Source organism: Somniosus microcephalus, unplaced genomic scaffold (assembly GCF_052327205.1).
Source record: "Somniosus microcephalus isolate GS21.2 unplaced genomic scaffold, FLI_Smic_1.0 unresolved_chr2, whole genome shotgun sequence".
Lineage (NCBI taxonomy): Eukaryota > Metazoa > Chordata > Chondrichthyes > Squaliformes > Somniosidae > Somniosus > Somniosus microcephalus.
In genome coordinates, this window is record NW_028225180.1 from 38,109,245 (window position 1) to 38,131,488 (window position 22,244).

The 22,244-nt window shown below is 44.6% G+C and overlaps 1 long non-coding RNA gene and 1 other non-coding gene across 2 annotated transcripts in view; both read left to right on the plus strand.

The window, feature by feature from the left end:
• Positions 1-5,680: 5,680 nt before the first annotated feature.
• Positions 5,681-5,754, plus strand: trnan-auu (transfer RNA asparagine (anticodon AUU)). The gene has a single exon. It is a non-coding gene; the product is annotated as a tRNA-Asn (tRNA).
• A 3,233-nt stretch (positions 5,755-8,987) lies between these two features.
• LOC147092539 (uncharacterized) overlaps positions 8,988-22,244 on the plus strand; it is a 42,306-nt gene continuing 29,049 nt past the window's right edge. Inside the window, exons 1-2 of the long non-coding RNA XR_015075050.1 lie at positions 8,988-9,148; positions 14,457-14,529. This is a non-coding gene — a long non-coding RNA (uncharacterized LOC147092539). The remainder of the gene's footprint in view (positions 9,149-14,456; positions 14,530-22,244) is intronic.

The window sequence follows — 22,244 nt, forward strand, 5'->3', positions numbered from 1 at the left end:
AGTGTCTGCAAGTGCTGTTGGGGAGGGTTGAAACTAAAATGGCAGGGTGTTTGGAACCTGTGCAAGGAGACAGAGGAAAGGGAAGCAAGGATAGAAACAAAAGACAGGAAGGTGAAAAGCAATCGTGGAAGGCAGTGAAGTCAAGGGTGTAAATCGAACAGGGCCACTGTAAATAAGAATTCTAAAAGGATTAAGAGAGTTAAAAATCAAGCCTGAAGGCTTTGTTTCTTAATGCGTGGAGCATTAGTAATAAGGTGGATGAATTAGCTGCACAAATAGATGTAAGTGGATACGATATAATTGGGAATACGCAGACAAGGCTCCATGGCGACCAAGACTGGGAATTCAACATCCAGGGGTATTCAATATTCAGGAAGGAAAGGAAAATGAAAAGGAGGTGGGGTAGCATTGCTGGTTAAAGAGGAGATTAACAGAATAGTAAGGAAGGATATTAGCTCTGATGATGTGGCATCTATATGGGCAGAGCAGAGAAATACCAGGGGATGAAAATCTTAGTGGGCATTGTATGCAGACCCCCAAACAGTATTGCTGAGTTTGGGGATTGCATTATACGGGAAAATAGAGATGCGTGCAATGAGGGCACAGCAATTATCATGGATGACTTTAATACAGATTGTGCTAACCAATTTCGTAACACTACTGTGGAGGAGAAATTCCTAGAGTGAATGCGGGATGTTTTCCCGGACCAACATGTCAACATTAGAACATAAGAACATAAGAAATAGGAGCAGGAGTAGGCCAATCAGCCCCGCGAGCCCGCTCCACCATTCAATAAGATCATGGCTGATCTGATCCTTACCTCAAATCTTCTACCCCTCTCCATCCACCCGGACCCATGTGATCTCCCGGGAGAGGCGAAAAACCAGATAAAAAACCCAATGGCCAATCTGGGAGGAAAAATCTGGGAAATTCCTCTCCGACCCATCTAGGCGATCGAAAATCGTCCAGGAGATCACGCTGTCCCTATATTTTCTACAGTACTTACCTTCTGTAAAGGCGATCTCCACCCCAGCCAGGAACAGGAATAAAACCATCTCCTGAAATCTAACACAGAATTAGAACACAAGAAGTAGGAGCAGAACCAGGCTACACGGCCCCTGGGCCCACTCCACTACCCACAGGGCCATGACCATTCCAAACCTAGACTCATGTCCAATTTCCTGCCTGCTCCTCGTAACCCTTAATTCCCTTTACTTCTAGGAAACTATCTATTTCTGTATTAAATTTATTTAACGATGTAGCTTCCACAGCTTTCTGGGGCAGCAAATACCACAAATCTACCACCCTCTGAGTGAAGAAGTTTCTCCTCATCTCAGTTTTAAAAGAGCAGCCCCTTATTCTAAGATTATGCCCCCTAGTTCTAGTTTCACCCATCATTGGGAACATCCTCACAGCATCCACCCGATCAAGCCCCTTCACAATCTTATATGTTTCAATAAGATCACCTCCCATTCTTCTGAACTCCAATGAGTAGAGTCCCAATCTACTCAACCTCTCATCATATGTCCACCCCTCATCCCCGGGATTAACCGAGTGAACCTTCTTTGTACTGACTCGAGAGCAAGTATGTCTTTTCTTAAGTATGGACACCAAAACTGTATGCAGTATTCCAGGTGCGGTCTCACCAATACCTTGTGCAAATGCAGCAATACGTCACTGCTTTTATATTCTATCCCCCTAGCAATAAAAGCCAACATTCCATTGGCCTTACATCCAAGTGTCCCTAGAAATAGTAGACGCATTGCTGGTCATTTTCTGAATAGAGAGTTAACATTAGCTACCTTCCAATCCATGGGAACTGTTCCAGACTCTATAGAATTTTGGAAGATGCCCAGGAATGCATCTACTATTGCTAGGGCCACTCCCTTAAATACACTAGAATGTAGATTATCAGACCCTGGGGATTTATCGGCCTTCAATCCCATCAATTTCCCTAACACCAGTTCCCTACAAATACTGATTTCATTCAGTTCCTCCCTCTCATTAGACCCTATGTCCCCGATATCTCTGGGAGTTTATGTGTGTCCTCCTTTGTGAAGACAAAACCAAAGTATGAATTTAATTGGTCTGCCATTTCTTTGTTCCCCATTATAAATTCCCCTGATTCTGACTGCAAGGGACCTACGACTGACTTCACCAATCTTTTTCTCTTCACACATGTATAGAAGCTTTAACAGTCAGTTTTTATGTTCCCTGAAAGCTTACTCTCATAATCAATTTATCCCCTCTTAATTAATCCCTTTGTCCTCATTTGCTGAATCCTAAACTGCTCCCAATCCTCAGGTATGCTGCTTTTTCTTGCCAATTTATATGTCCTCTCCTTGGGTCTTATGCTATCCCTAATTTCCCTTGTTAGCCACGGTTGAGTCACCGTTTTTGTTTCATTTTTATGCCAAACAGGGATGAACAAATTCTGTAGTTCATCCATGTGATCTTTGAATGTTTGCAATTGCCTATCCACCGTCAACCCTTTGAGTAACATTCCCCAATCAATCCTACACAACTCGAGCCTCATACCATCGTAGTTTTCTGTATTTAAATTCAGGACCCTATTCTCTGAAACAAATACTTCTCTCTCCATCTTAATGAAGAATTATATCATATTATGATCGCTCCGCCCCAAGGGTCTCGCCCAACACGATTGCTAAAGAGTCCTTTCTCATTACATAATACACACTCTAAGATGGGCTGATCTCTAGTTGGTTCCTCGACATATTGGTCCAGGAAACCATCCTGTATACACTCCAGGAATTCCTCCTCCACAGTATTGTTGCTAATTTGGTTAGCCGAATCTGTATTTAGATTAAAGTCTCCCATGTTAACTGCTGTGCCTTTATTGCACGCCTCTCTAATTTCCCGTTTAACGCCATCCTCAAACTTCACGTTACTGTTTGGGGGTCTGTATACAATTCCCACTAACGTTTTCTTACCCTTGGTATTTCTCAGGTCTACCCATACAGATTCCAAATCATCAGAGCTAATATCCATCCTTACTATTGTGTTAAGCTCCTCTTTAACCAGCAATTATACCCGACCTCATTTTCCTTTTTGCCTGTCTTTCCAGAATATTGAATACCCCTAGATATTGAGTTCCCAGATTTGGTCACCCTGGAGCCATGTTTCCGTAATCCCAATCATTTCATATCCATTTACCTCTATTTGTGCAGCAAATTCCTCCACCGTATTACGAATGCTCTTTGCATTAAGACACAAAGCCTTCAGGCTTTTTTTTTAACATTCTTAGAGCTTCTAGTATTATTATATGCTGCGGCCATGTTTGAGTTACACACTTGATTTCTCTGCCTGCCAATTTTGCTTTTCTCCTTCCTGTCTTTTGCTTCTATCCTTGTTTCCCTTTCCTCTGTCTCACTGCATAAGTTCCCAACCCCCTGCCATTTTAGTTTAAACCCTCCCCAACAGCACTAGCAAACACTCCCCCGAGGACATCGGTCCCAGTCCTGCCCAGGTGCAAACCGTCCAATTTGTACTGGTCCTGCCTCCCCCAGAACCGGTTCGAATGTCCAGGAATTAGACTCACTCCCCCTTGCACCGTTCCTCTAGCCACATATTCATCTGAAATATCCTTCTATTTCTATTCTGTCTAGCACGTGGCATTGGTAGCAATACTGACATTACTACCTTTGAGGTCCTATTTTTTAAATTTACATCCTAACTCCCTATATTCAGCTTTTAAGAACTCATTCCGGTTTTTACCTATATCTTTGGTAGCTACATGCCCCATGACAACTGGCTGTTCACCCTCCCCCTCTAGAATGCTCTGCAGCTGCTCCGAGACATCCTTGACCCTTGCACCAGGGAGGCAACAGACTATCCTGGAGTCCCGTGTGCGGCCGCAGAAAAGCCTATCTATTCCCCTTACAATAGAATCCCCTATTACTATAGTTTGCCCACTCTTTTACCTCCCGTCCTGTGCAGCAGAACCACTCAAGCAGCCAGGAAATAGGCTGCTGCTGTCTTCCTCTGATAAGCCATCTCCCTCAACAATATCCAAATTGATATATCTGTTTGAGAGGGGAATGGCCACAGGGGACCCCTGCACTACCTGCCTGCGCCTACTACTCTGCCTGGCGGCCACCCATTTCATTCCTGCCTGTGCAGCCTTTAACTGCGGTGTGACCGACTGATTAAACATGATATCCATGATGTACTCAGCATTGCGAATGCTCCAGTATGTATCCTTTCGCAATTTCAGCGCTGCAATGCGGTCTGCCAGTAGCTGCCGCTGAATACACTTCCCGCACACATGGTCGTCAGGGACACAGGAATTTCTAGTCCATCGCCTTAATCACTCGGCCACGACTACCCAGAAGTTCGATTGGCCACACGCAACTTCATTTGTTTGAATGCGGTTTAGTGACTTGCACGGTCCTTGTGCTTTTCTTTTTGCGTGCGGTTTGCAGTGTGTGATCGCTTAACGTTTTGAGACTGAAAGGAAATGGAACGTCTGATTCAAATTGTTGATTAATTTGGCGTTCGGCCAAATTGAGGCAATTCGACACTACGAATGGAATTCAAATCGCCTTTTCTCTCGTGTGCTGCTTTTCTCCCTTTATACGGCCACGTGCGTGTCAGAGAATGTGGTTGGAGAATAAATCTGTGGCTTCATTGTATTTCCTGCTGCTTGTCCATCCAGTTAAACATTGTTTACTGTGGTGAAATGAAATCAGCAGACTTTACGAAGGAAGTACATGGAAATTATTTCAGGGCTTGATTTGGCGGATGCTGAGAGGCTGTTTACCCTGGCTGTGGAGTCCAAAACTATGGGTCAAAGTTTCAGAATGAGGGGCCGGCCATTTAGGATTGCGATGAGGAGAAATTGCTTCATTCCAAGGGTTGTGTAGCTTTGTAATTTTCTACCGCAGCGGGCAGTGGCTTGTCAGTCGTTGAGTACATTCCTAACTGAGATGGATTTGTACATTACGGGAAACAAGGTATATGGGGCTAGGTCGTTAATTTTCAGTTGAGCTAGAGGATCAGCCATGACGTTATTGCATGGCGGAGCAGGATCGAGTGCCACATGGACAAATCCTGCTCCTATTTCTTATGTTCTCATGTACCGATCTTGGCCGGCGGGGTTGAGAACTGTGGCCAGTCTGGTTTAGTTCATTAATAAGCATTGCGTAGGAAGTAGCATCAACTGGCAGATGGCAGCATGGACGACGTGCATTTTCTTCAATGGGTTGCAAAATAAATATTTTCGATGGTTAAATTTGCTGTCACAGATTTAAGAGCATTAAACAATGTAGTACTTCTCCTGTGGCCTAGGCCTCTCGTGATGCCATGATTTAATAACGGGGTGAAGTGCTTGTTTTACTTTCTGCTTCAATCGTTGTTTGATTGTAGCTTTGAATGTGGCGCGGCACAGGAACCGAAAGGCAGCAGTTAAAATGAAGTAAAATCAGATCATTTGGAATAATGTCTTCATTGCCATCATCAACAAGATCCGAAACTGCGCGGGGTAACCCCAATGGATCTCGAGTGCATTGCCTTAACAACTCGGCCATGCCTACCCCGACCGTGCAATAGACACACGCAGCTTCTCATTTGCTGCAAAATCGGTGGCTCTGCTGTGAACACTCTGGTACACAATCACGTGCGTTCCTGTGGAATAATTCCAATTGCACAAAACTTTTTGTCTGTCTCTGTGGCGCAATGGGCCACCGCGTTCGGCTATTAACTGAAAGGTTGGTGGTTCGAGCCCACCCAGGGATATAAGCAGCATTTAATTTTTGCAAACTTATCTATTGTTTAAAAATGGAGTCTTTGATTCCGTGAAATGAACAGTGGTGAGCATACTGCTGCTGCTTTCCTGCTTCAAATGGGAACAATTGCTTCAGCGATCAGTCTTTTGCCGGGCAGCCTGGATATTCTACTTCCCTTATACCAATATTCCAAGTGCAGCGTTCTTGCCATGAAAATCCAGCAGGAAAATCGTCCACAGTAGATAATCCATTCTGAAAACCCTTTTCTACACTTTCCTCAGTTTCACACTTACATGGATTAGAACGGAAAGCTTGAAACAATAACAATTGCCAGATAACTTCAGCTTCCTTGCATTACCCCGTACCCTGATCATGTGACAACAACCAACCAATCACATACAGAGGCGCGAGAACGCCCACATTGAAAGTGCCCAATCAGGGGCTGAGGATTGAGCTGTTCCGTCACAATCAGCTCCAGTACGTTGGAGGACTCGGCTGTGAGCGGATGACTTGTTCCTGTCGCTGGCGCCACGGCCGAGAAGCGAGCAGCCCCTGCAATCTCTTGTTTTCGGCCAAATGCTAGAGGTATGAATTTCTAATCACAAAATGTTTGACGCGAGCTGATTTGCTTGCTGTATTTGAATGCAGTTTACTGACTGGCACGGGCCTTGTGCTTTTCCTTTTGCGTGCGGTTTGCACTGTGTGATCGCTTAATGATTTGAGACTGAAATTAAATGCAATGTCTGATTCAAATTGCTGCTTCATATGGCGTTTGGCCAAATTGAGGCAATTCGACACTACGAACGGGATTCAAATCGCCTTCTCTCTCGTGTGCTGCTTCTGTCCCTTTATACGGCCTCGTGCGTGTCACGGAATGTGGCTGGAGAATAAATCTGCAGCTGCATTGTATTTCCTGCTGGGTGTGCATCCAGTTAAACGTTGTTTTCTGTGGTGGAAAGAAATGAGCAGACTGTACGAAGGGAGAACATCTAAATTCTTTCCGGGCCTAACTGGGAGGATGCTGAGAGATTGTTTACCCTGGATGTGGAGTCCCGAACTAGGGGTCAACGTTTCAGAATAAGGGGCCGGCCATTTAGGAATCAGATGAGGAGAAATTGCTTCATTCTAAGGATTGTGTATCTTTGGAATTTTTGCCGCAGAGGGCTGTGGCTGTTCAGTTGTTGAGTACATTCCTAACCGAGAAGGATGTGTACATTACAGAAATCAAGGTATATGGGGCTAGGTCGGTAATTTTCTGTTGCGTTAGAGGATCAGCCATGATCTTATTGAATGGCGGAGCAGGATCGAGTGCCGCATGGCCAAATCCTGCTCCTATCTCTTATTATCTAATGTAAGAAGTCACACAACACCAGGTTATAGTCCAACAGCTTTATTTGAAATCACAAGCTTTCAGGACGAAGGAGCAGCGCTCCGAAAGCTTGTGATTTCAAATAAAGCTTTTGGATTATAACCTGGTGTTGTGTGACTTCTTACATTTGTCCACCCCAGTCCAACTCCGGCATCTCCAAACTATGATCTAATGTACCGATCTTGGCCGGCGGGGTTGAGAACTGTGGCTCGTCTGGCTTAGTTCATTAAATAAGCATCGCAGCAGGAAGCAGCATCAACTGGAAGATGGCTGCGCGGACGACGTGCATTTTTTCAATGGGTTGCAAAATAAATATTTTCGACGGTTAAAATTGCTTTCACGGTTTCAAGAGCATTAAATAATGTAGTATTCGCCTATGGCCTAGGCCTCTCGTGATGCCGTGATGTAATAATGGGGTGAAGTGCTTGTTATACTTTCTGCTTGAATCATTGTTTGATTGTAGCTTTGAATCTCGGCACAGGAACCGAATACTGTATTCGCTGCTCACGATGCGGTCTCCTCTACATTGGGGAGACCAAACGCAGATTGGGTGACCGCTTTGCGGAACACCTCCGTTCAGTCCGTAAGGGTGACCCCGAGCTTCCGGTCGCCTGTCATTTCAATTCACCGCTCCATTCCCACTCGGACCTCACCGTCCTTGGCCTCTTGTACTGTTCCACGGAAGCTCAACGTAAACTCGAGGAACAGCACCTCATCTTCCGATTAGGCACTCTGCAGCCTTCCGGTCTCAATATCGAGTTCAACAATTTCAGATCATAACCTCGGCCCCTATTTCATTTTTACTTATATTTTTCCACTCCTTTCCTCCCCCCCCCCTTTCCTTTTGTTTCTCTCTCACACCTGGCAGCTATCTTTTGCCCTGCCAGTACACTTTACACCTAATCCCAGCCTATTACCATCTCGTCTAGCTTCTAATCTCTTTTACTTCTTTTGGTTCTTTTATTCTTTTGTCCGATTGCAGCCCTGCCTTCGATCTAGTTCCTTTTCTCTCCAGTTTTGAAGAAGGGTCAAACCCGAAACGTCAACTCAAATTTCTCTCCACGGATGTTGCCTGACCTGCTGAGTTTTTCCAGCATTTTCTGTTGTTATTACCGAAAGGCAGCTGTTCAAATTAAGTAAAAAAGGATCATTGGAACAATGTCCTCGTTCCCGTAGTCGAACCTGCGCGGGAAAACCCCAATTGATTTCTAGTCCATCGCCTTAATCACTCGGCCACGACGACCCCGACGGGAGCTTGGACCCACGCAGCTTCTCATTTGCTGCGAAATCGGTGCCTCTGCTGTGAACGCGCTGGTACATAATCACATGGGTTCCTGTGGAATATTTCCAATTGCAAACTTCTTTCGTCTGTCTCTGTGGTGCAATGGGCCACAGGAGAATTACTACATTGTTTAATGCTATTGAAACCGTGAAAGCAAAATCAACCTGGAAAATCGGCCACAGTATATAATCCATTCTGCAAACACTTGTCTACGGTTTCGTCAGATGAAATCTTTCGTGGTAAGAATTGAATGCTTTGAAGCGATTCCAATTGCCAGAGGACTTCGTACGATAGCAAAATACTGCAGATGTTGGAAATCCGAAATAACAACAGAAAATGCTGGAAAAACTCAGCAAGTCAGGCAACATCCGTGGAGAGAAATTTGAGTTGACGTTTCGGGTTTGACCCTTCTTCAAAACTTCAAAAAGTTTTGAAGAAGGGTCAAACCCGAAACGTCAACTCAAATTTCTCTCCACGGATGTTGCCTGACTTGCTGAGTTTTTCCAGCATTTTCTGTTGTTATGCCAGAGGACTTCAGTGGACTTGCATCGCCCTTCACCCTGATCATGTGACAGGAGCCAACCAATCACATACAGGGGCGCGAGACCGAACCCATTGAATGTGTCCAATCAGGGCCTGAGAATTGAGCAGCTCCGTCACAATCAGCTCCAGTGCGTTGGAGGACTCGGTTGTGAGCTGCAGTCGAGAAACCAGCAGCCGCTGCAATCTCTTGTTTTGAGCCAAAAGCTAGAGGTAAGGATTTCTTATAACCACATCTTTGACGCGAGCTGATTTGGTTGCTCTGTTTGAAAGCGGTTCAATGACTCGCCCGAGAATGATGCCTTTGTATTTCCGTGCAGTTTACAGTGTGTGATCGCTTCATGGTTTGAGGCTGAAATGAAGTGTAATGTCTGATTCAACGTGCTGCATAGTTCACTTGGGATCCTGTGCAACAGTGACGAGCATCCACTGCTGCTGCCTTCCTGCTTCCAAAGTGAACAATCGGTTCAGCCAACAGTCTGCAGCCAGGCAGCCTTGATAATCTACTTCCCTCTTATCAATATTACAAGTGCAGGGTTCTTGCCATGAAAATCCACATGGAAAATCGCCCATAGTAGATAATCCATTCTGAAAACACTTTTCTACTCTTTCCTCAGTCTGAAATGAAGTGTAGTGTCTGATTCAAAGTGATGCTTCATATTTCGTTTGTCCTTAAAAGTTAGTGCAGTCAGATTTGACAGCAACTTCAAAAGGAAATTGGAAATGTTTCTGAAGAGAACTAATTTGCAGGGTTCTGGGTAAATCCCTGGGGTGGCGGATGCAATTGGACAGCTCTTTCAAAGAGCCAGCACAGGCACGACTGGCAGAATGGCCCCTGCTGTGCTGCAATATTGTATGATTTTAACACATCCATTATGTCAAACGCCTTCATGAGCTCTCCTCTCAATTTACTTTTTCCGAGAGGGAAGATGCCAAATAGTTCTCCAAGTCTTCCTTCTCCATTCCCCCTTTCTCTGTTCTCGGAGTGACGAGACCAGAATACTTCTCTTCACCCCCAGTTGCAACAGGTGCTCCTACTTCAGCAAAGACTTGGAACACAAAGGGAGATTAGAAGGATAAGCTGCCAGTTCTTCTGTTCCACCCACCATCTCCCAGCCGCTACCCCAGTCGCCCTTCTCAACTTCAGGGTTGAAAAGCGTATCTCATCTGCTGCTGTGCTCCAATCCGATAAATATAACAAGAATATATTCTCAACCTGACCTATCCAGAGAGTGAACGTTACATTAAATCAATGTTAGGAGAAGATTCATTCTCTCTAAACAGGTGGCGAGCTGCTCTCTGTGTTCAGGATGAGGATCAGATGTGGTTTTAGAGTCATAGAGTTTTACAGCACAGAAAGAGGCCCTTCGGCCCATCGTGTCTGCGCCGCCCATCCATCCCTGTCCAGTCTAATCCCATTTTCCAGCATTTGGTCCATAGCCTTGTATGCAATGGCATTTCAAGTGCTCATCCAAATGCTTCTTGAATGTTGTGAGGGTTCCTGCCTCCACCACCCTTTCAGGCATTGAGTTCCACATTCCAACCACCCTCTGGGTGAAAAAGTTCCTCCTCAAATCCCCTCTAAATCTCCTGCCCCTTACCCTGAATCTATGCCCCCTTGTTATTGACCCCCCCACTAAGGGGAAAAGTTCCTCTTTATCTACCCTATCTATGCCCCTCATTATTTTGTACACCTCAATCAGGTCCCCCCTCAGCCTTCTCTGCTCCAAGGAAAACAACTCCAGCCTGTCCAGCCTCTCTTCATAGCTGAGGCGCTCCATCCCAGGTAACATCCTGGTGAATCTTCTCTGCACCCTCTCCAAAGCAATCACATCCTTCCTATAGTGAGGCGACCAGAACTGCACACACTACTCCAGCTGTGGCCTCACCAGCGTTTTGTACAGCTCCATCATAACCTCCCTGCTCTTATATTCTATGCCTCGGCTAATGAAGGCAAGTATCCCATATGCCTTTTTAACCACCTTATCTACCTGCTCCGCTGCCTTCAGGGATCTATGTACATGTACACCAAGGTCCCTCTGACCCTCTGTACTTCCTAGGGTCCTACCACTCATTGTGTATTCCCTTGCCTTATTTGTTCGTCCAAAATGCATCACCTCGCACTTTTCAGGGTTAAATTCCATTTGCCACTTTTCCGCCCATCTGACCAACCCGTTTATATCGTCCTGTAGCCGGAGGCTTTCCTCCTCGCAATTTACCACCCCACCAATTTTCGTGTCATCTGCGAACTTACTGATCATACCTTTTACATTCTCATCCAAATCATTTATGTAGATCACAAACAATAAGGGACCCAGCACCGATCCCTGAGGTACCCCACTGGACACAGGCTTCCAGTCACAAAAGCAACCTTCGACCATCACCCTCTGCCTCCTGCCACTCAGCCAGTTTAGGATCCAACGCGCCAAGGCACCCTGGATCCCATGGGCTCTTACCTTCTTGACCAGTCTCCTATGCGGGACTTTGTCAAAAGCTTTACTGAAGTCCATGTAAACCACATCCACAGCATTTCCCTCATCCACCCCACTAGTCACCCCCTCGAAAAATTCGATCAGATTTGTCAGACATGATTTACCCTTGACAAAGCCATGCTGACTATCCCCGATTAATCCTTGCCTCTCCAAGTGGAGATTAATTTTGTCCCTCAGAATTTTTTCCAATAATTTCCCCACCACAGATGTTAGACTCACTGGCCTGTAATTCCCTGGTTTATCCCTGCTACCCTTCTTGAATAAGGGTATCCCTTAGACTTCCATTAGTCTGAGGAACTTATGATTAGGAGGCAAAGTATCCCCTATTATTCTCTCCTCTTATAATTATGGTAAATTTCAGGCTCAATGCGGCCGGAGTATTTAAGTTGAGAGAGAGAGTTTGACCGCAAATCAATAGTTAACGTCTTTCCTCTAAATTTTATTACCACAATTCGCAAAATTCTCAAATATTTTCCTATGGAAATGATTGGCCCAGAAATTCCAGTCTCCATGGGTGAGTATGCATGGGGTACTCAACCATAAGCCCAATGGAAGTGCCGGTTTCCTGCATGCACTGCGTATGCGGGGGAAACCGTCACTTCCATTCCCCTGAAAAAAGGGCTTCAGAAGTCGAACGAATGCGCAGGAGACAGGTACAGGTTTTTGGGGGAGGGTAAGTCTGCATAAAGCCTGCTTTTACAAGTTAAGTGGTGAATTAATTAAAATTAAAGCATTTTTTCCACAGGTTCATTATTTTTAAATACTTTAATGCAAGGTAAGTTTATTTTTAGCCACGTTAGAAAATAGTTATTTTTTAATAATTGAAATTGTTGTTTAAAATAGTTATTTCATGTAATTTATAGTTTATTTTAAAAATGTGATGCTTTTTAAAAAATTATTCGACGATTTACTGATGTTTTGGGGCCCGAAGTATTTATAAGTTTTGAAAGGCCTTCCTGTCAAACTTATGAATGGGCATTCCCTGCTCCGATTGGCTCTCCATGGCCCACGTGATCCCACTGGATGGATTAAACTAACTGCGCTCCTGGGATACGCAAGCACTGCGTGCCGGAAGTTGGAGCAGGCCCAGGATCGGAATTTCACGGGGGCCCACAGCACAACGGCCGGCGTGCTAGGTAAGTTCAGGTCGGGGGCTTGCACCCGTGGGAAGCCTCCGACCCGAATTTCTGGGCCATTGTCTTTCTTTCTACCTGTGATTAAGAAGGCCAATGGAATGTTGGCTTTCATAGCTAGGGGTTAGAATATAAAAATAGGGAGGTATTGCTTCAGTTGAACAATGTATTGGTGAGACCGCAACTGGAATACTGCATACAGTTTTGGTGTCCATACTTAAGGAAAGACATACTTGCTCTCGAGTCAGTACAAAGAAGGCTCACTCGGTTAATCCCGGGGATGAGGGGATGGATATATGAGGAGAGGTTGAGTAGATTGGGACTCTACTCATTGGAGTTCAGATGAATGAGAGGCGATCTTATTGAAACATATAAGATTGTGAAGGGGTTGGATCGGGTGGATGCGGGTAGGATGTTCCCGATGATGGGTGAAACTAGAACTAGGGGGCATAGTCTTAGAATAAGGGGCTGCTCTTTCAAAACTGAGATGAGGAGGAACTACTTCACTCAGAGGGTGGTAGGTCAATGGAATATGCTGCCCCAAAAAGCTGTAGAAGCTACATCATTACACAAATTTAAAACAGAAATAGACAGTTTCCTAGAAGTAAAGGGAATTTAATGGTTACGGGGAGCGGGCAGGAATTTGGGCATGAGTCTAAGTTCGGATCGGTCATGGCCCTGTGGGTAGCCGAGCGGGCCCAGGGGCCGTGTAGCCTGATCCTGCGCCTATTTCGTGTGTCTAATTCTGTTAGATTCAGGAGATGGTTCTGTGATAGTAGATTGGCGGTTGGGATCAGATCAGCCATGATCTTATTAAATGGCGGAGCAGGCTCGAGGGGCCGATTGGCCTACTCCTCCTGTTTCTTATGTTCTTATGTTCTTATAACTTGTAATCATAGTAATCAGTAATCAATAGGTAATTATATGGTGCAACGGATTAAATGAAACATGGTTAAATTCAGGAACCGATTTTAGAGTGAATGCAAAAGTATCCAATCCTGAAGTGGCAGCCTCGCTTACTCCTGAGTAAGCAGGAGAAGGAAAAGGTGGGATTTTGCAGGTTTAAATTGTAGTGTCTGTGTGTCAGCTGTTGGGATGATTCAACTAACCTTGGTATCTTCTGGTGGGGTGGGGGGGACTTGTAAAGAAGCCTGGGATTAACAGGAATGTGTGAATCGATGGTGCACTCATGAAGGGAATGGAATTATGACAAAACACAATCTGTGTGATCATTCAATGACTATGGTCAATTGCTCAAGGCAATGAGCGTTTCTCCGGACTTTGACACATATCAAGTCATTCCATCAAATCGTTGGGCCTATACTCGTTGGAGTTTAGAAGAATGAGAGGTGATCTTATTGAAATGTATAAGATTCTTAGGGGGCTTGTCTGGGTAGATGCAGAGAGGATGTTTCCCCTCGTCGGGGGATCGAGAACTAATGCGTATAGATTGAGAAAAAGGGGTCGCCCATTTAAAATGGAGATGAGGAGGAAGTCCTTCTCTCAGAGGGTCGTGAAACTTGGTAAATCTCTTTGCCAGAGAGCTGTGGAGGCGGATTCGTTGAACATATTCAAGGTGGATATAGACAGATTTTTGAACGATAAGGGATTCAAGCATTATAGGGAGCGGGCAGAAATGTGGAGTTGTGGTCAAGTCCCGATCAGCCATGACCTTATCGAATTGCGGAGCAGGCTCGAGGGGCCAAATGGTCTACTCCTGCTTCTATTTCTTATGTTCTTTGTAATGTACGTAAGAGGAACACAGGAATTGCTAGACAGTAAAAGGCCGACATCCATCTAGTTCATCTCTTATCATCCTGGCAGTCACATGGTGCAATGATAATGTATGTGGTGACTAATCATAGCAATCAATCTTTATCAATTAATATTCAACAGGCTGGACGCAAGGAAACGACCAGTTGTGGCGAGCTTTGCGAATCACAGATCCAAAGTCATCAGTTTCTCACAGGCAAGCTGCACCTACACATATCAACTCTCGAATTGCTCCTATATTGTATGAAGAGATATTAATTGCTGAAATCAATCTATCCAATTTGCATTTGAATGAATCAATATTAACTCCTTCCACTGTCACCAGAGGATATATGTTCCGTAGAGTTACTACTCTCATTGTTACAGGATTAGTTTTGATTAAATTTGCCTCAAACGCGGCGATGTCTTCTGATTTTACAATTCCGGACAAGGTGAAATAGCTTTTTCATGGTCCGCATTATCTAGTCTAGAGATAAACCCAGTAAACCTGATAACCCAGATATATAGGCTGGTTGTCTCAGTAAACTCATATGCAACCAGATATGTGCTGGTGATTCCACTAAGCTCTGACAATTCAAATATAGAGGGCAGTTTTTATTTAATTTGTTTTATTCGAAGTGGGCGTTGCTGGCAAGGCCATTCCTAGTTGTCCTTCAGAAGGTGGTGGTGAGTCGTGTTCTTGAACCGCTGCAGTCCGTGTGGTGAAGTTACTCCCACTGTGCTGTTAGGTAGGGAGATACAGGGTTTTGACCCAGCAATGATGAGGGATCGCCGATATATTTCTAAGTCAGGGTGGTTTGTGACTTGGAGGGAAAGGTGGAGGTGGCGGTGACCGCAGTAAACATGAAAAACTCAGATGAATGGGCTACTGATCCCAGTAAAACCGATAAGCCCAAATATACAGGCAGGTGATCCCAGTAATCCCTGATGCATAAGAGAATGATCGTGAAAAACAATTGTTAGATCGGTGTCTTTGAACCCAAGGAAACCTTCTTTACAGGAATGCTCCTTTTAATGTACGTTAATAGGCATTACAAATTAATTTTATATTAACCATCAGGCTTGTTTTATGCCCTGTATCTTTATTAAGCCAACTTTTCAGCTCTTCAGTCCAGTTTCTTTATTCCTCGCGATTTTCTTGATGGCGTTATCTGCAATGATTATCCTACATCGCTGTGTTAATTTTCAGTTTTGTTGTGTTGTGTTGCTGTTTCCAGATCAGGAATGCCTTGCACTTGCAGCTTATTAGCTCCTGGACCTCCTGGTCGTTCTCGTCAAACCAGTCTTGATGTTTCCAGGTCGAGTGACTGAGCGTCTCTTCACATGTGCTGATTATGGGGGTCTTGAGTGCAGACCAGTCGCTGTGGGCACTCTGTGTCTCTGCATCTCTGGGAGTGGTCAGGTTTTTTGTGAGGCGAAGGCTGAATAGGGCTTTCTCACTGGGTGTTTGAGTGCTCCAGCTTTGATTTTCCTGCATCATTGTTTCTATTGCTGCCGCTGTTTTGGGGCTACATTGAGGAAGGATCTTCCCAAGAGCTACACAATTAGTCCCAATCCGCTGCTCTTCCCCCACAGCCCTGCTGTCCCTCCTACCAATGGAAACAATTTCCCCCGTAAATTTCATCATCTCTATTGAATCTCCCCTGAACTGAGATTAATGGAGTTAAATGCGAGCAAGTGCCAGGTCATCCACTTTGGGCCTAACAAAGATCGGTCAGTGTATGGTCAGGAAAGATCACATCAGAGAATATTTTTTCTGTGAAATAGTCGGTCCCGTCAAATTTAACAAAAATTGCCCCAGATCCCTGCTCTCATAAGCAATGAACATTTTACACATTTCTCCTAAAATACAATGTGTAAAATGAGATATGGGTTAACAGTTCAGGAGATGCAGAGAGCTAAATAAATGACTGAAGTTTCGACTGTCCCTCAGTAACCATATTATCATTTATTTCATTCTGCAAAATAAAGTTATCAGTTGATTAATGGTGAGTAAAACAATTGTTATTTTGATCTCATTAGATGCATGTTACTTCGCATTAATTAATTAAAATCGGTGATATCAAAATCACTTCCCTAACCTGGAATCAAACCCGGGTGGAATCGCTGATAGGGATAGGTTATTGAATCATTTAAAGGTGCCCTCGAATAACTTCACACTGCTAAATTAAAATCACAGCTGCAATGTGTTGAACAAAGGGATTGAGAATGATAATGCCAGGTGACACCTGCGGTGAGACAGGGTTCGAAATTACAAAGAAGTTGATGTTTTGAAGTAACCACTGATCTAAACCTTACGCTGAGTAAAGATGGAGAAACAACTCAAAATAAAGGATGAGCTCACAAACATCAGGTGCAGTGCAGTCTGGTAAACGTCAAGCCCCTCCTTTCTGATTCAGAGCCATGAACTGGAGTCAGACGCTGCAATCTTTAATTCAAGGCACAAATACGAGTAACACTGACTTCCAAATCTTTTCACTGTAAATTTCTATCAGTTTATTTCAAATCCGACTGCGTTGAATCTGAAAGTCAGCACCATGGGATTTAATATTCCCTGCTGATTCTATTTTCTGTGCATTGGTAGAAATAACCGGTCCTGGTCAATTTGACAAAAGTTGCCCCAGATTCCTGTTGTCAAAAGCAATGAATATTTTAAACCAGACAACTAAAGTGCATTGTGAAAAATGAGATATGGGTAACAGTTAACATGCAAAGCACAAATAAAATGTTTGAAGTATCGATATTTCGCTCAGTTTTCATTTCTTTCATTGTGAAAAAGAAGTATTTCGGTTAATTAAGGATGCTTTTCAGTGAAAGCAACATAAAAGTTGAACAAGAGGTACGCGCCCAACGTGGAGCTAGAACCCTCGAACACTGTGATTACAAATCTCATTTTTTACCGACTGAGTGTGCAAGGTTTAACGCCCCTGTCACTAACTGCCGCCGCCCGAGGGTCTTAACTTGTTCTGCAAACCACGAGCCAGGTTCTCCTGAATTCCAAGGTGTGTAACAAAATCAAGCATCAAAAGCCCTTTCATTAACCACAGGGCTTCAGCCAATTTTCTGATCAAAAGCACTTTTATTCTTTTTCAATATTGCTTGCCTATTTCCCGGTGTTTCCCGATTCTGTCTATCGCTCTAGCTCTGTTTATTCTGTGTGTGGCCACCTGCAGGTTGATTTTGAACGAATACCTGTGTTTGTCTTTTGTCACATTAAATAAATGAGAATTGTGGCGCTTCTCTCCCTGACACTGGGGAAACAGTGAGACAGTCTTTGGAGCAAGGGTCTGATTATTGTGAAACAGCAAAGAGAAAATTTATTCCGCAATTATCCGGCAGTGATTATGAACATTCACCTTTACTAATTTGGAGTTAAACACGCTACCATTGCGCCACGAGGCCCATCCTGTAAATGGGGATGTTTATATAAGTGCACGTTCCACAAACACTGTTTCATTTCTCCTGCCTTCTCCTGATTCCTCAGTGTCAAGCACAGAAGCGCCTGATGCCCTCATTTATTTAAAGTAACACGCAGACACAAATGCAGGTAATCTATCAAAATCAACCCGCAGGTCGACACACACTTATGGGTAAGCCATTTACGACTGAGATGAGGAGGAATTTCTTCACCCAGAGAGTGGTGCACCTGTGGAATTCTCTACGACAGAAGGCATTTCAAGCCAAATCAAAAACTATCTTCAAGAAGGAGTTAGATATATTTCTTAAGGTTAAAAGATCCATGGATATGGGGAGAAAACAGGTACAGGGTATTGAATTTGGATGATCAACCATGATTTACATTAAATGGCAGAACAGGCTCGAGGGGCCGAATGGCCTACTCCTGCTCCTATCATCTCTGTTTCTATGAGTAAGCAGGCGCTTGACTGTAATCACCGACAAAGATGTAACATTTTCACCGGCCGAGTTAGTTCAGTCAGTCGAGCATGCGATTCTTAATCTGAGGGCCGTGTGTTCAAGCCCCACGTTGGGCAAAAGCTTACTGTTAAACTTTTATTTTGCTTTCCCGGGAAAGAATCATTAATTAACCGATTACCTTGTTTTGCACAATGAATTTGATGCTAACTGAGGAAGAGTCAATAATTCAATACTGCTCAGGCTGGAAATCTGAAATTTAAGCAGAAAATTCTGGAGATACACAGCAGGTCAGGCAGCATCTGTGTAGAGAGAAACAGAGTTAACGTCTCAGGTCAATGACCTTTCGGCAGAACTGGAAAAAAGTTTAAATGGAACAGATTTATAAGCAAGTTTAGGGGCCTGGAAAATGGGGAGGAGATGAAAGAACAAAATCCGTGAGCTGTGAAAGGATAGAAGGCAGGAGAGGTTCAGTGGCATTAAGAGATATTCAAGGAAAAAAAGGAGATGGCAATGCACAGGTTAAGAAACAAAGGATGGCTCTAGATGAGTTGCAAATTGCATTGGCAGAATGAAAGACAACTGCCATGTGGGAGAGATGAAAAGGTGACACAAACAAAATGTGTGGATAAAAAATATATATATAATAGGGGCCGAGTTTATGATCTGAAATTGTTGAACTCTGTTTTGAGTCAACAAGGCTGTAGAGTGCCTAATTAAAAGATGAGGTTCTGTTCATCGAGCTTCAGTTGAACAATGCAAGAGGCCGAGGATGGTGAGATCTCAGTGGGAGTTGATCGGAGAATTATGTGACAGGCGACCAGAAGCTCGGGGTCCCCCTGAACGACTGAACGGAGGTGTTCCGCAAAGTGGTCACCCAATCTGCGTTTGGTCTCCCCAATGTAGAGGAGACCACATCGTGAGCAGTGAATACAGTATACTAAATTGCAAGAAGTACAAGTAAATCGCTGTTTCACCTGGAAGGGGTGTTTGAGGCCCTGGACAGTGGGAAGGGGAGGAGGTATAAGGGCTTCTGTTGCATCTCCTGCGCTTGCACGGGAAGGTGCCGGGAGAAGGGGAAGGAGTGTTGGGGGTGATAGAGGAGTGGACCAGCATGTCGCCGAGGAAGTTCTCCCTTCGGAATGCTGAAATGGGGTGGGGGGTGAAGCGATGATGTGTTTGGTGGTGGGACTACGCTGGAGGTGGTGGAAATGTAAGAGAATGATCCACTGATTGTGGAGGTTGGAGGGGTGAAAGTTGAGGATAAGGGGAACTCTATCATGGTTCTGGGAGGGAGGAGCAGGTGTGAGGGCAATAGTGTCGATGATAGAACGGACACAGTCAGAGGACGTGTCAACCACAGTAGAGTGGAATCCACGGTTGAGGAAAAAGGAAGACATGTTGGAAGAACTGGTATGGAAGGTGGCATTGTCAGAGCAGATGCAGCGGAGGCAGAGAAACTGGGAGAATTGAATAGAGTCCTTACAGGAGGCGTGGCGGAAGGAAGTTTAGTCCAGGTAGCTGTGGGAGTCAGTGGGTTGTAGTGAATGGTTGTCAATAACGTATCCCCAGAGATGGAACCGGAGTCGATGAGGAAGACAAGGGAGAATTCAGAGATGAACCATGGGAATGTGAGGGAAGGTTTCAAATTGGAAACAAAGTGAATTAAATTATCTAGTTCAGGGCGAGGGCAGGAAATGGCCGATACAGTCATCAATGTAATGGAAAAAGAGGTGAGGGATTGGACCTGCGTAGGACTGGAACAAAGAATATTCCGAATACCCCACGAAAAGGCAGGCATAGCCTGGACCTATGCGGGTTCCCATAGCAACACGTTTGATTTGGAGGAATTGAGTGCATTCAAAGGAGAAATTGTTCAACGTTAGAACAAATTCGGCCAGGCCGCGGAGGATGGTGGTGGATGCAGACTGGCCGGGCCTCTGTTCAAGGAAGAAGTGGAACGCCCTCAGTCCATCCTGGTGGGTGATGGAGCTGTAGAGAGATTGTACGTCCATAGTGGAAATGATGCGGTTGGAGCCAGGAAAATGTAAACTGTTAAACTGGCGGAGGGCATCGGAAGAGACGTGGATGCAGGTGTAAGAGACTGGACAAGGGGAGAAAAAGTAGAGTCGAGATAGGATGAGATAGGTCCCGTGGGGCAAGAACAGGCTGAAACGATGGGACTACCAGAGCAGACCTCTTTGTGGATCTTGGGAAGGAGGTAGAAGCGGGCTGTACGTGGATGGCGAAAGATAAGGTTAACGGCCATGGGGGAAGGTCGCCAGAGGAGGTAAGAACATAAGAAGTAGGAGCAGGAGTAGGCCATTCGGCCCTTCGAGCTTGGTCCGCCATTCAATGAGATCATGGCTGATCTGCTGCCTCAATTCCATTCAACAACCCTATCGCCATATCCCTTGATGCCCTTACTAGTCAGAAATGTATCGACTTCTGTATTGAATATACCCAATGACTGAGCCTCCACAACCCTCTGAGGTAAAGAATTCCAAATATTCACCACCCTCTGTGTGAAGACATTTCTTCTCATCTCAGTCCTGAAACACCTACACTTTAAGAACATAAGAACATTAAAAGTAGGAGCAGGAGTAGGCCATACGGCCCCTCGGGCCTGCTCCGCCACTCAATAGGATCATGGCTGATCCGAATCTAGACTCACGTCCACTTCCCTGCCCTCTCCCCGTAACCCCTAATTCCCTTATCTGCTAGGAAATTGTCTATCTCCATTTTAAATTTATATAATGTCGCAGCTTCCACAGCTCTCTGGGGTAGCAAATTCCATAGATTTACTACCCTCTAAGTGAAGAAGTTTCTCCACATCTCAGTTTTGAAAGGGCAGCCCCTTATTCTTAGATTATGCCCCCTAGTTCTAGTCTCACCCATCAGTGGAAACATCCTCACCGCATCCACCCGATCAAGCCCCTTCACAATCTTATATGTTTCGATAAGATCGCCTCTCATTCTTCTGAACTCCAATGAGTAGAGTCCCAACCTACTCAACGTTTCCTCATACGTCAACCCCCTCATCTCCGGAATCAACCAATTGAACCTTCTCTGAACCGCCTCGAGAGCAAGTGTATCTTTTCTTAAATATGGAAACCAAAACTGCACGCAGTATTCCAGGTGTGGCCTCACCAATACCCTGTATAACTGCAGCAAGACTTCCCTGTTTTTATACTCCAGCCCCCTCGCAATAAAAGCCAAGATTCCATTGGCCTTCCTGTTCACCTGCTGCACCTGCGTACTAACTTTTTGTGTTTCATGCACCAGGACCCCCAGATTCCTTTGTACTGTAGCACTTTGCAGTTTCTCTCCATTTAGATAATAACTTGCTCTTTGATTTTTTCTGCCGAATTGCATAACCTCACACTTTCCAACATTATATTGCATCTGCCAAATCTCTGCCCACTTACTTAGCCTGTCTATGTCCTTTTGCAGGTTTTTAATGTCCTCCTCACTCACTGTTTTCCCTCCCATCTTTGTATCGTCGGCAAACTTGGATATGTTGCAGTCGGTCCCTTCCTCCAAATCGTTAATATAGATTGTAAAGAGTTGGGGTCCCAGCACTGACCCCTGCGGAACACCACTAGTTACTGATTGCCAGCCCGAGAATGAACCATTTATCCCAACTCTTTGTTCTCTGTTAGATAGCCAATCTTCCAGGCATGCCAGTATATTTCCCCCAATCCCGTGATTTCTTATCTTGATCAGTAATCTTTTGTGTGGAACCTTGTCAAATGCCTTTTGGAAGTCCAAATACACTACATCCATTGGTTCCTCTTTATCCACCCTGTATGTTACATCCTCAAAGTATTCGAGCAAATTTGTCAAACATGACTTCCCCTTCATAAAACCATGCTGAATCTGTCCTATTAAATTATGTTTATCCAAATGTTCTGTTACTGTTTCCTTAATAATGGACTCCAACATTTTGCCAACCACAGATGTTAGGCTAACTGGTCTATAGTTTCCAGCTTTTTGGCTACTTCCCTTCTTAAATATGGGTGTTACATTAGCAGTTTT